Source organism: Aphelocoma coerulescens, chromosome 12 (assembly GCF_041296385.1).
Source record: "Aphelocoma coerulescens isolate FSJ_1873_10779 chromosome 12, UR_Acoe_1.0, whole genome shotgun sequence".
Taxonomy (NCBI): domain Eukaryota; kingdom Metazoa; phylum Chordata; class Aves; order Passeriformes; family Corvidae; genus Aphelocoma; species Aphelocoma coerulescens.
Genome location: NC_091026.1, coordinates 10,825,711 through 10,840,719, shown reverse-complemented (window position 1 = coordinate 10,840,719; position 15,009 = coordinate 10,825,711).

Sequence of the window (15,009 nt, the reverse complement as noted above, 5' to 3'; positions counted from 1 at the left end):
CTGCATGGCTGCAACCCATCATTTGGGGTGAAGGGAGAAAGCTGCCAGAGCTACACGTGGGCTGGCAGAAGTCAGGGTGCTCTGGGCAGGGGCCAGTGAACTCTGTTATTGGAACAGACATAAATGGAAGAGGCCTTGATTGCATCATTTATAATTAATCAATAGAATTGCCATGAAAATAGATAATGGGAAGGGTTCAAAAAAAGAGATGGGGGAAGCCAAGTTACTCAGGGCTGACCATGCTGCTGCCTTTCTTCTCCTTTGTCCCTCTGTAACTAGATAGCTCTAAGCAAGATACTTGAAGGTGGTGATATCCCACATTCTTTCTTCTGTCTTGTCTTATCTTTGCCTCAGTAAGGATAGCTGCTGGACTAGTATTTGGGGTTTGGCCTGCAAATTTCTTCCAAAACTGAAAGACTGGTCAAAGAGCTGCGGTCTCATATCAAAGAATCTCGCCATGCCTTGTGCACATATCAGGAGAAGGAATATAAAGGTGATTAAAGCACCTAAAGGTCCTTCCCTGCCTCTAGTATTCTGTATACATTTCTGATGCTAGGATTGCACGTGTAACCTTTGCCATTTGACACCAAACAGAGCATGTAGCTCAAACTCTATGTGAACAGACACTCAGAGCTCAAGCCAAAGCACACCTGCTGTGCTTCCTGAGAGAGCAGGGATGAACCTACACAGAGATCTCTTTGGTCTTCCCAGGATCCATGAAAACAGGTGAAAGAGAAGTATTTAGCAGGCCTTGAAGTGTGTGGAGGAAACCACAACAGTGGCCCTTGTATGCAGAGACTGAGTGTAGCTGAAGCCAGTTGCATCTTCTCTGTGGTGAGTGCTTTCCAGACAGCCACAGCCTTGGGAGCAGAGAGGATGTGTCCTTGGGCAGTGTTTCAGCAGTCACAGGTTGTCCAAGGTCCTTTGGCATTGTGGCCAGATGAATGTGAGTGTGCCAAACTCTTTTAGCAAGAGCTTCTCATAGATGGTGGCATTGGGATCAAGTGAGCTGGCAAAAATCCTCATGTTCAGCAAAATCCAGCATCCCTTTTCTCCTTTAGAAATTACTGCCATTTGAAGTATGCAGAGTGGCATTGCAAGCCAGACCAGCTGTGTCTGGGCAATTAACTCAAAGTTCACATGAAGTTTGTTCACAGAATTGAGGTAGGAGGTGTGAGTCAAATGTGGTTGTCACCACAATTTGAAAAAAATTGCAGCTCTGTAGAATTTTTACCAAAATCCCCTTGGAAGTCCCCTGCATGTAACACAAAGAGTGATTTTACCCTCTGCTGTGATCTCAAAGCAAACATCATGCTGACATTGGCATCTGTGCAAGAACCAAAACAAGAAGCCTTGCAAAGGCAAACCAACTCCCTTCAGTGAGTCCCAGCAAGCGGCGCAGTGAATCGCTTGGTATCGAAAAGGACACCAAGGCCATGAAACACCTGTTTAGCATTTTTTGAGCTGCATTACTACTTGTGCCCTACTTGCCTGGAAATACACTTAAAAATACACTGCCTGTCGCTTCCAGCACTTGCATTTGCTTCCACACAGCGACTTTTACAGTTTCCCATCCTCGGCTTGGCTCCCTCTTACATGTCTCATGCCAGGGGCTGACCCAGCTGAAATCTCTGTTTCCAGTTCTTCAGAGTGAATCACAAGCCTTCAGCTTTTTACTGATTTTTCTTAGGATCAGAATACTTTCAATATCCTTGCAGTTTTTTATAAAACCTCACTAAGTTCAGAAGTGATGGGCAGCAACTCACAAAGTTCAAAATAGCAGTACTTTGTGGAGGATGTTCCACTCGTGGGAGTCAGTGATTCCCCTGATGTGCAGAACAAGTGTTTGACTGCCTTCCCTATAGCAAATACGCACATTGCCCACTCCTGATCCTGATTGCATCTCTGTCGATCTGCTTAAAATACCATTGGCTGTATTGACAGTGCAGGATGTGGGCCAGATGCTGTGCATGGCCCCTGACAGTTCCTGCTTCTTTCACAGTGAATAACCTCTGATTCAAACCCCTGCTCTCCTGCTTTCTCCTCTTCTCTTTTGGCAGCCTGTGTGGATGAAACTGGGAAGTTCTATGCTAAGCATTTTGCTTGCTTTCTGCTAACCTTTCTGCAGCTTCTGGAAGTCTGATACACTCTTTCTACAGTGCACCATTATTCCCCTAAAATTTAAGAGTGGGCTGATCATGTCAGTATGCCTGTAGCTTGGCCTTTTCTCTGTCTCAGAATGAAATCAGCAATATTCCACATTCCTCCTTCTCCGGTGAGCAGAGGTTCTGATGTCTGGCCTAGGGTTAATCACAGGGTTAACCAAGTCATGAAAATATATTCTGGGAAAATGCAGAAGGTTTCTCGCTTGGTTGGACTGAGCAATCTTTCTTTTTTAAATTCAGTGTCACGGGGCAGCCAGACAGATCCCTCTTTCACTGTCAGTCTCTTCTGCTGCAGGTCAGCAACATGATGTGCTTCTCCTTCCTTGCCACTTCAGGGCAGAGCAGAAAGCTGTAATTTGCTCTGGCCCTTTCAGGAAGTCAGCTCGGTTTTCCCTTTGCTCCAACACCAGGTGAGGGGAAGTCAACCAGCAAGATCCAAGGCACTGCTGTGGCTCATCAGCCCAGATGCATGTGCCTTCTCCGAGGGGCGAAAGAGAGTTTCTTTCTGCACCGTCCCCATTTCAGTGGTGACTAAAGCCTGGCTCTCTGCAGCCAGAGCTCTCCTGGCAGTTTGTGGCCCAGTAAGGATCAAATGGTGCCTTCACTGGGCTCCTGTGTCCCAGAGGGAGTCCCTGGGGCTTGAGATGGGCCATACACAAGTGCCATTGATGCCTCTAGCCTGAGATGCTTATCTCTTTTCCTGAGTGTTAGTCCCTCTGGGGAGATTGATTACCCTGTAAAAGATAGTTTTAGACTACGTTTGACAGGCCTATCCCCTTCTGTCTCTGGAGTTCACTTACAGCTGCCCAGCTTTCCCCTTTGCTGGGCTGCTCTGATTTCTCCTGCCCCAATCTGATTCCTGCTCCTTGTCATTCCTTCCAACAGTCTGCTCCCATCTTCAGTAAGGACTAGTGATCATTCATGCTTAGACAGGCAGCCTGTAAGTCTTTCTACAAGTTCTAGGAATGACTTTTGTAGTTGTTATATATTCCCCAAGCCAGCTCATGTCACGTTCAGGAGGGCAGCACTGCCTGTTGCCTTTCACAGCCAGCGTCTACATTTTGCTTGAAGCCTGTGTACAGCAAGGGAGCCTTGATGGGAGCGTGCACAGTGCTCAGATAAATTAGCTCGTGCCTGCACGTCACTGGCAGCCTCTGCTTACTGCTCACATTGCTCTGCACTCTGCAGCCCCTGCCATCACGGGGGGAGCAGCCACACTGGGTGTCCTAGCTCCAGGCTCACAGGCCCTTCCCTGCACCTTCAGGAGGTGCACCGTGTGCCAGGTGAGGGGGAGTTCAGGAGTGTCCTGAGGTGTGGGGTTCTGGTGTGGGCAAGCAGCACTGAACTCTAGATGCCCTAGCCAAGAAGCTCATAGGAGTGCTCACAGGGCTGCTTCCCCACCTCCAAGGAGGGAGGAGAAGAAGAAATCCTGTAACTTATAACTGTATTTATGTTAATATCTATAAGCCCACTTGGAGAATGGGTGAGCCCAGTGCTTAAAGCCAAGGGTTTGTGGAAGGGTAGAAAAAGTACGAGTAGTACAACAACACTCCAAATTGTGAATTTGTGCAACCTGATCCCCTAATGACCCAGGGGCCTAGTGTGCTCTGCTGAGTTCCTGGCACATGGCACAGCTAACCCAGCCACCCTGCAGTTCTTCTGCACACTGGGGCAATCTAGAGATATTACAGAAAACTGCTCCTTTCCAAAATGACTTCTTTTTAAATGGCCTTATAATATGGTAGGTGTTGATCCTTTATATTGCTTCTTTTAAAGTGCCTTCTGCTCATCAGCTGTTCTTTAAGAGATGAACAGACATCTTCACGTCCTGTCCTGACCTGCTGGTGGCTCTGAGATGCTGCCAAGCAGCTGCTGCCTTGAACAGCAGAGAGGGCTCTTTTCTCAGGGAGTGGGGGGTAATATCTGTAGACTTAAGGTTTCAAAGTGCTTCCTAAACTTCTAGGATAAAAGCCACTGGAGAAATGTAAAATATTAGTGGTATTTTAAGAAAGTGTGTGGGTGTGTAGACACAATTAATTTTCCTTTTTATAGGCCTACATGGAATATCTCCATCTCTGAGGAAGACGCCTAGATCTATGGAGCGTTGGCATCCCAGAGGAGGGCACTGCTCTGTTCATGTTAACAGCAAATGCCATGGAAATTAACAGTGCAAGAACACTGTTGTGGTCAGGCTCTGTCAGCCCGATAAATTACAGTATGTGTGAGAGGAGGCAGGCTCAGAATCTCTCCATCCTTCCCGGGCTGAAGCAGCTCTTGTTAAATGCACAAGGTAGCAGTCGTAGGGGATTCTTGTCATGTTAGTCCCCCAAGATCTGAGAGAAGCTGATGTGACTCGGAAATCACTGCGTAGGACTAAACAGCAGAGGGGATGTGTGCTCACACACACAGGCTGAGTGTCTGCTCTCATGCTATGCATTGTTATTGACACACTGCACCTTAATGGCTATAATGTCAATGGCCACTTTGGGACCTTTACTCGTGCATTATTAATGCATTAGACCACAGTTTTTATGGGTTATTGTGTCAAGAGCGGAGGGGAGTGGAAGCATAAAGCACATTGGCAGAACAAGGATGTTTTTTAACCAGGTCTGTGGTGTGCACTGTGAGTGTTGCACCTTAGAAATCATGTTTACTGGCCTCTCATACCTTCTTTCAGCACGTGGGATCTCACTGCAGCTCAGAGGGCAGCATGGAAAAAATGACACTGCCAGAGAGGAAAAGGGACAGTCCAGGGAAAGGAAGGGATCGTGGTGCCTGTAGCCAGGCAATTGTACATTGCTATCCCAGGCTGAGGGGAGATGATTTCCCAGCACTAGCCACTGATACCCTGAAACATGAAGATTAATAGGCTCTTTATTTTATTGTTAGTAACTGCAGGTGCTGCTTTTATTTATATAAATGTGTGCTTCTCTCCTCACTGTCGGCTCAGCCCAGGACGAATCCTCCCACGGGACTTTGGAGAGGGAAACTTTCTCACACTGCTGCTCTGCCTGAGAGCAAATGTCACACCACAGGCTGGAACATGAGCCTGGGGGGTGTCCCCAGAGCCTTTGAAGGTGATGGAAGCTGCAGGTGCCCAGTGCTGATCAAGGGATAGATCCTGTCATTTCCAAGGGCCTTTTTGGACACATCACAATTTGCAGAGGAAAGTGATGCAGATGTAACAAGACTTTGGCTGGTCTTTGCTGGGTAAATAGGATATTTGTGTTTGCCAAAGCCCTGTTTGACAGGATATCGTGGTTAAATCTGCAGAAAAGTGAAAAGGGCAGTATAACATGTTCAAACACCCTGAATGGAGGCCTGACTGCTGTGCTGGTGGAGCAGGGGAAGAAGGGGGATCCTGAGAGCAGTGTGGAAGGAGCAAGGAGAACATGCATGACATTGTAGGGTTGGAAATGTCCTACCTGTCATTTAAGCAGTGCAGTCACTTCCAGGTCAAGCAACTCAGAGGACTGAGGGAAGGGCTCTTAACAAGAGCTCTGAGTTTATTTCTGGCAGAAATTGCCATCTTTCTTGTAATCACTGCTGCTTCATTCTGTGGAGAATTGGAGAGCTTATCCTCACAGCCAAACTAGTTATTGGGCAATAGAAACAATAATCAGCCTGTTATAGAAACAAAACCCATGTCACAGGCCCTTCTTCTAGGCATTAGCTCTAATAGTTGGGCTGCAAAGGCACAGAGCAAGAAAAGAGGGGCATGGAAAGCCTGAACCCATGGCAATGCCAGTTCTCCAACATCCTACAGGGCAAGAGATGGCACTGACCCAGGAGGGAAATTCCTTATTTGCACACCGCTGCCATTGCACTTAAGGCCCATGTCTTTCACTTTCTCAGCTCCTCATTCTCTCAATTTCATATCTGAAGGAAGCCAAGAATTCCCCTGATTTTCCTGACAATGCTGAGTTCAGTTTGACTTTCCTTCATGTCGTATCTGGGCCATGGAAAGGCCCCTGCTTTTATTGTATGACGACACGGAAATTAATGAGTAATTACAGGATTATGCAGCACCCTGTAAATTAAATGTTACCTCTTTACCTTTTATAGAACAAAAAATAACCGTGTAATTACCTAACAAATTAAACTGTTAAGGTCTCATGGTAATTATACATGGAGTCAAAAGCTCTGAGTTCTTCTGGTAGTTACAAGTAAAGAATTATCTTTCATTTTTAAACATATGTTGCAGTTGGATCCCAAAGCCTGCACATTTCCATTTTAATAACACTATGGCCTGCCCAAATGAGAAGAGGCATATGTCTCCCATCTGAGTGTGCAAATAGAGTGAACATGTATATATAAAATAGATTGGACATATGCAAAACTGACCCAGGTTCGTACCAGAAAAATGGAATACCAGCAGAGGTAAAACATGATTAGTTGGATGATAACATTTAAAATTGTGTTTACTTTCCAAGCACCGGAATTTGTTTTCATAGGAAGCAAGTCAGTTTGATCCTATTTTTCACATGCACGTGACTATATTTTGAAAACAGACGATCAAACCATCCATCAGGAGCCTCTGTCTCCTAAGGGAAGGCTCAGAACTTGCTGCTGTAGGTGGTTTTTGCCATTATCAGCGAGGAGGGGATGACTGGGCTTGCAGGAGAGTCCATGATCCAAATACATTGATGGTGTGAGCTTGGTAGATGGTCCTGCCTCAGGTGAGGAGGTTTTGCTGTAGAACAGAGCTCTCGGGGGCACTGTCCCAGGATCCAGACTCTCCACAGACAGCCAGGGAGAGGCATTGCACCAAAGAGCTGCAAAAGGAGGGGGGGTTGCAGATGAACAAGAGTTTGCTGCCTTGTGGCAGAGCTCATTCCTCTCAAAGCACCTTCAGGAACATGTTTTCCTGCTTTAAAAGTGCCACCAGAGACCTGGGTCCCTGCAGAGGTTGCTGAATGTGGAAGAAGCTGTAACATAACCACAGACCATCCAGCCTCTCTGCGTGGACAGAGTGGACAAGCATGAAAAGGGCCATTGGAACAGTGATTGCATATGCTAAAATTCATTGTCAGATTTTTATTGACTATCAGGATCTGTAGCACATAGGAATTGTCACTGTTGTCTGTATGTCCTTCGCTCTGGCTAAAAATGCCCTTCTGTTATTACAAGATTTGCTTTTTTTTTTTTTTAACTGTTCAGCATAAATTTTTCTTGCTTAAGTTTTTAACCAGACAAAATCAGATCAAAGTGTTTCAGGTCATCTTCTACTTTCTTCAGTTTTTTATTTCCATTTTTTAGGAATATATTTCAGAAAAATCCCAATGAACTTTAATAATGAAATAATAACCAACTTTGATGCCCTTTTCAGTTTTAAACTAAGCATTTTCATAGGTCCCAAAACCAGTTACTTTGGCTTCATAATTTTAGATCCCTAAATCTGAAAAGTGTGATGCTACAATGAGCCTAACACTGTTGCAAAGGTGCAGTCCATTCACCTCCAGCCCTTCAAATAGGCATTATGTGCATTTACTGGCTAATTTTTAAATTTGCTTTGAAATATGTAGCATGTTACACAAGCACCCACTTTGGTAATCCTGGGATAAAATGCAGAACCAGGATAGGGAGGTGAGTTTTTATTTTAATGATGCTTCACAGTGACATTTTAACTATTAAAATTGTGTCTGGTTTTGCTATCACAGACCTAACTATTAGATCTACAAGTCATCCCTAGTCCAAACAGTAACTGCTCTAGGCACAAAACAAATTGAAGAAATTAACTTCAAATATTTTTATTTCTCATGTTTTTATTGTTTTGCTTTCAATATGATCAGCAATTCTCTGTAGCACTGTGTTTTGTAGTGTTCCAATCCTGCAGTAATGCTGCCTGATGAATGCAGTAATGTGCATTTATTTCAAGGAGTCATTTATATCCCCTGGTGAGCAGGTAGGCTTTGCTTTAGAGATGCAGGGGTGTTTTGGTGCAAACGGGATTTTTTACATGCGTTTGTTGCATGATTGTTCCCCCTTATGTCCATCACTTGTGCCACTTTGTAGTTGCTATCCAGTGAATATTAAAAAGCACCCATTGGGATTGGATCTGAAAAAGGGGGGGGAAATTATGCTCCATCTCATTCCTCGTCTCTTGCGTAACGTGCCTTCATCCTGACACAGATTTCTGCCAGCATTGTGCTCGCCCCATTCCTCTGCCTTAATAGCCTTACGTCTCATTGGAAGTGAGATCAAAGACACACAAGTACCAAAGGGCTTACATTCAATTAACAGGAAAGGGGCAGGCTCTAGACGTGCTCAGCAGAAGCTCTGATTGCAACAAACTGCTGACTGCGGATCACGTACCATCGCTATCAGTGCCTGCCACGCCAGCCCTTTCCCTGCCACGCTGAGAGGGCGTCTGGGAAGGGAAATGACACTTTCCTGCTCTTCTTGGCTGTGTCAGGATGGAGAAAGCTGGAGAAGCCCATGTCCCTTCACGGGCATGAGCAGGAGGAGAAGGAGGAGAAGGAGGAGGAGGAGGAGGAGGAGAGGGGGGGGGTCTCTACCTCCCACTCTGTTCTTTTTTTTCTCAGAGCTGCAGGCTGAAAACTCTGTCAGACCTTGACCAATGTATTGGACAACTTGAATTTTTAATGAGGATTGATTTCCCACTGCTCTCTTACACAGATCTTAGAGTTGGAGGCTTAGCCTGCGGCAGTCAGAACTCCTAGGGCAAAAGCTGAGACTTTTGACCCTTTCTGTATATTTGGAGTGTATCACAATGAAATAAAGCCCCTCTCAGTGCTCAGAATAAACTGTCTGCTTTTCCCTTCTCCAGGTATTTGTGACATTGGGCAAAACTGAAAAGCTGTGTGTATGAGAGATAGCTTGTGATTAGGAGGCATCTGGGACCATCCCTTGCCATGGAAAACACAATACTGGGAAGACAAGAGACTTCACTTACTGTGGCAGTCTGGGTTTAAAATTTTTCCATTTCTCTTAATGAAAGGCAGAGGGGAGAGTTGCAAAACTAGGAACCGGATCATAAACTTGGGGCAAAAAAAGTAGAGCATAAAAAAAGATGAGGGATCACAAGGAGTTGACTTTTTGAGCCTTGCTGAAGTGAGACAGCACATCCCATCCCCTACACACCCAGTGATCATTGCCATTAACTCCAGTTATGTTGAAGTCTCACATTTCCTGGGGTTACACGTGTGATGTTTGGAAAAGACAGGAGTCCTTAGCTTTGCATTACTGCTGGAATTTATTTTGGTATTATTTTTTAGAGCCCTGTGACAGCATGGATCCCTATTTGTATTAAACCTCTCTCTCCACTGAGCTGATTGCTGAGATAACCTGCAGCCAGGTTTGTCTGAACTTATGTGACCTGGTTCCATCTGTGTACAGCCCTGTTTTGCATTCTTTTCCATTTACTTCTAATGCAAACCTTGCAGAGCAGGATGTTCCTGCTACACATACACAAAATCTGTTCCTAGGGATTCAGTACCTGCTCTTGCCAGGAATATTTTCAAGTATTTTAACCTTTTAAAATTTTCTGCATTGCTGTGGGAGATGACCAATCCTCACACTGCTCACAGGTTAACCTTGCTATAAAGACTGCAGCTGGTCAGTGGAAGCAGAAAACACTGAAAAGGTCAAAGCATGCAAGTATTGCAGAGGTTTCACTCTAGATGAGAGTAGCCTGTGACCTTCACTTAACCCTTACTTTAAATGATTGCAGATTAAGTTGGGCAACTTAGCCTGAGCTCGAAATCTAACTGTATTGAAAGATGAAACGACATCAAACAGCTTTCCATCACTGTCAGGCAGTGTTCTCCGACACACATACACCAGATAGACATTTCTGTCTCTGAGCCTCACTTACCCACTGAGCTGTATTCAAATAAAGCCCCATTAACTTCCCCAGTGCTGAATGACATCCATGCATCTGTACCATAATGCAGCCGTCCCTCTGAACAAAGGCATATCCAACCAAGGATCTTTCCGACAAGGTGTTTTTCAATCTTCTTGGCTTATACAGGACTTAGAGATATAATATATGGTGTTTGCATAGCAGTCAAAGCAGGGCTTTCAGCACTGTGAATCCATCACCTGCTTCCCATCAGCCGTGTCAGAGCTTCCTTCGACTTCAGCAGGCAATAGCCAGTCTCCTGGGCTCTAGGGACCAAATGCCCCCACTAAATGACCAAATGGCACTGATTAAATATAGTGACAAAAGAGAAGAACTCTGCAGCAAAGCATCCTGTGACACTCTTTGTCTTGACCTCCTCCACACTGTGACACCAGAGCAAAACCAGAGATGGGGACCAATGGTCTTCAGGGAGACCTGTGCACGGGGTTCCCTGTGGGGTCAGGGCTTCTGAGCAATCACCTCTGCCCAGGAGCAGCAGAGCCAGTGACACCTCTCTTGGGCAAAGGGGTGGGATCCCTCAGCTAAACCATCACTATTCCTTAGTCAAAGGGAGGAGCCCTGAACATGGCTTGGATTTGCACAACGTTGTCAGCTCTTCCTATTGTTGTTCTTTAATATGGCCTTATTTTCTTTTATTCCCTGCTTAACTACCTGACACTTTCTTATATCACAGCAACAAATGTGAAAGCAAAACCATTTACTGAGCTGCAAACCCAAGAATTTCTGGTTTTTGCACCCACATAAACCTGTATCCCAATAACAGGAGTGGAAGGCACACTTTCATAGAAGCAACCCACAAAACAAGTTCTTTACTCCAGGAAGAACTCAATTCTTCAGGAAATTAGTTGACATTGAGACAGGGCAGTAGTGGCAGGGAAATGATATATCCTGGGAGCAGCTCAGATGTGTTCAATGCCATGGCCAAGCAATGGTTGCTCAGTGACTGAATTACTGGCCAAGAGGATACTCTACTTTCTGAATTCCCATGGAGATGGCCTGATTTCCATAGCAACTGGATTCTTTCTCTTGCCTTTGCCTTTAACAGGTAGAAACACACATGAATCCTGAAAATGCTAGATTGTTCTGAGTATTACTGTATTTTCAGACACTAGAACACTTTCTGGACAATATGTTGAAATACAGGCTCACTAATGATATTTTTTTGTATTCTCCTTTAGAACTGGTGGTGACATTATCTTCTATCTGCTCTTAAGATCTGCTGTGATGTGAGCATAAAGTTTACTCTTTCTTTCTTTCCTTCTTTCTTTCTTTCTTTTTCTTTCTTTCTTTCTTTTCTCTTTTCTTTTCTCTTTTCTTTTCTCTTTTCTTTTCTTTTCTTTTCTTTTCTTTTCTTTTCTTTTCTTTTCTTTTCTTTTCTTTTCTTTTCTTTTCTTTTCTTTTTTCTTTTCTTTTCTTTTCTTTTCTTTTCTTTTCTTTTCTTTTCTTTTCTTTTCTTTTCTTTTCTTTTCTTTTCTTTTCTTTTCTTTTCTTTTCTTTTCTTTTCTTTTCTTTTCTTTTCTTTTCTTTTCTTTTCTTTTCTTTTCTTTTCTTTTCTTTTCTTTTCTTTTCTCTCTTATACTTTATCACTGTTCCAATTTTCTATTGGATAACCTGCAATGCAGGGTGATAACTATTGAAGAAAGCTCTTGGTGGAAAGAGAGCATTGATAATACTAATGAACAGCAATATCCAAAATGTATGAGATGTATTTCTAGAGAGAGTTCAATCTCTGCCCCAAAGATGGATTAAAAATTCGAGCTATTATTCAGTATGTCAGATAGGAGACCATGTCAGCAGTAAGTTTGTACATTATTTGTCACCCATTTCTTGAGACTTTTAGTGGTTTTAGGTTTTGATTTTACATGCTAACTTGAAGTGTCTCTTTAGGTCTCTCCTTCCTCAAGTACGTCTCCACAGCTTCTCCTTTCTAGACTGCAGCTGAGTACAAAGAATAAAACCAACCCAGAAGAAGTTGGTTTAACTGTGGGGTTCCTTATAGCCACTGTGAAGGAAATAAAAGTGGACAGACCCTGCAAACCATCTCCCCAAAGATCTGCTGAAGACACATACAGGGCAAGAAGTCATGGAAATAGGCTTTTGGATAGAAAAAGACATCAGTCTGATTCCTGAAGGAAAGAAGTGCCATGGACATCATGAGCCGTGTCTGTGAATCACAGGGTCTGAAAAGGTACCTAAGGTTGCACTTGGGAAGGAGCAGAGAGGTGGTGTGCTCCGGAAAGCACTGGGCTTATGGCAGTCTGCACTGCCCCAGTGACTGGTACAAAAGCTTCTGCGTGGCAAGGGCTGCTGACACAGTCAAAGGAAGGGCAGCAGGAGGTGATGAGTGCAGATCCTGTGTCTGCTAGGGTGGATAGCTGGTAAAAGGTATTTCCGGCAAGTGAAGCCATTTGGGAATCCAGGAAAAACTGCAAAGCGCATGAGTTGCAGAGAAAGTGAGAAGTGTTGGTACAGAGGTGCTTTTCCTTTAGCCACAAATCACAGGAATGTGGTGCCTGCATTGAGGATGAATTCCACCAATATCCCTTTCAGGCAGCAGTCTGGCCCTTGCCCCAACCCTTCCAGTTCCATCTCTCCCTGAGCACACATTGCCCTCTTTCCCCCGACTGGCAATTAAACAGTCAGTTGTGGCAGTCTGCAATGCCACGAGAGCATCCTGAGGTCTTGACAGCACTTTGCCAATTCACTGACCTCTGTTATGTTCTGAACCACGAGAGGTTACACCCGAAATCAGACTAAAAAATTGACCGATTTTCCTGTGACCCCCAGTCTGACCTTACATCTGAGTTTACATTTTTAAATCTCACCATGAGCTACCAGCTGACATCCTCCCTCTCCCTGCAGCTCCTGCACGGCTGTTCAGTGGCCAGTCTCCCTGCATTTTGCAGCCCCTCTTGCCCACACACCCTTGCCCTCAGGCATTTCCCAGGTTCCCTGCCATGGTAGCATCCCTCTTCTCTTCCCTGCCCTCCCCTCCTTGCTCTCCTCTTCCCCTCCCCAGCTGACCACGGAGGAAAGAGTTGCAAATGAGGGCAGAGGAAGAAAGGGGGAGGTTGGAGGGGGAGATGAGGAGGGAGCTCCCAGGGCTCTGTCACTTCGGCTGCCTTTGGGACCATGGGGAGAGAAAGGGAGGGTGATGCTGGGGCCGGATCTGGTGCAAAGCCTGGTCCTTGGCAATGGCAGGAGCTTTATCAGCTCTGACCTCCAGAGCACTTAGTGTGATGAGGAACATTGAGATGATCAAATTAGGGTTGTTGTGGGAACCAGAACGGCATGTTTGTGCTGGGAGTAAGGGGAGAGCAATTGGGGGGGGGGGGGGGGGGGGGCAGCTGCCTGTCATCAGGAAGGGGATCACAAAGATGAAGGTGCAGTCCTTGGTACTGCCTCCACAGCATCTGTGACTCCCCCTGAGCACCCCAGAGGGTAACCACAGGAAAATTGTCTTTTGGGCTTTTTGGGGATATGCCCATAGAGGGCACTGATTTGTCAACAAATTTTAGGGAAAAGAGGTGTTTGGGTAAGAAAGACTGACACGAAGGGCCTGGTGTCTTCCTGTGTCTCCTGTAGGCGTGTTACTTCTGAGCTAATGATGGATTGCTTCTTTTTTTACTTCCCCTGTCTCTCTTGAAAATGCAAACATCACTGGGAGGTGGGAGAGGTGGCTCCCCCTTCCCGTTTGCTAGAGGAGCAGATGGCCCCACAGATGATTTCTCCTTGCTTCCCTCTGTCAGTAAAAGATATATAGCCTAGCTCTGAGAATACCATTTCTTGGCAAAGATGTCCCTGGAAAATAGCAGGGAATTTCCCAGTTTTAAGCTTCTCTATCCTCTTTTTTTAAAAATTTCTTTAATTCTGCTGATAATGACAAGGTGCACAGCTGCAGCTGTCTTTAGTTACTCAGAAGACACGTGCAGTGCTCAGCAGATGCTGCCAAGAGCCTCACCCCAGGGAAAGCCCAGGAGCTCTGCCCTCCACTCGGGGGACAGCATCCACCTCCTTGGCTTGCTGGCCAAGCAAACCTTTCAGGTCAGAGCAGTTCACTGTGGGGCCGCTGGGTGTGCACAGAGGTGTAGTGGAGAGAGCAAAAAGCCTTGGCTGCCTTACTTTCCCGGTGGCTCTGCTTCCCCTGCTCCCAGCTATTCCCACTCCTCCCTCAGAGACCAGCAGGGAGGAGGCCCATTAGCAGCAGCTCTGCTGCAATGTCTCTTTAAAGGAAGTGTCAGGAATAAAGATTTACCTGCAGGTTTAGGAAGACAATTATTGTACGTTAATTAAATATGAAATGACACTTAAGAGCATATCCATTGCCTTAACAGCGACTCTCTGTAATAATAATAATACTTAGCACTTACATAGCTCTCTCCATCTACACAGCGCCTCACAAACATTAACTAATGAATCCTCACAACCTCCACGTGATGCTAAAGAGGCTGCTGGCATGATGGGGAGTGGGAAGAGGAGATGTATCAGGGGAATAGCCTCCTCGTGGCCTACTGCTGCAGCTGCTTGTCAGGCTGCTGTGGTCTTTGCTCTCCCTCCTTTCTGTCAGCATTCCCCTAAGTGTGCTTCCCTCCAGCACCATGCAACAGGCAGGCCAGCAGTGCAACGAGGTGGTCACCAATGGAGCAGGCACTGAGCTTCCCTGGCTCCCAGCACTGAGCCCAGAATCTCTGCTTCATAGCAGCAAGTCCACAGCACCCAAAACTGCCTCCTGTCCCATCCCCTTTTCCTCAGGGCTCAGCAAGGGAGCCTCAGTGTGCATTTGCCTGAAGCTGGAGTGTTTTGAATGTGGTTGTGAGAAACAAGGTTCTGGCCTCGACATAAACATCTATAAAATGCAGAAGTCCAGTACCAGGACTGAAATAGTCTGGACTTTTGCGAATCACTTCTGGTGAAGCCATGCCTTTCCTTCAAGTCTTAGTAGAGAAGCCAAGAAGCTCC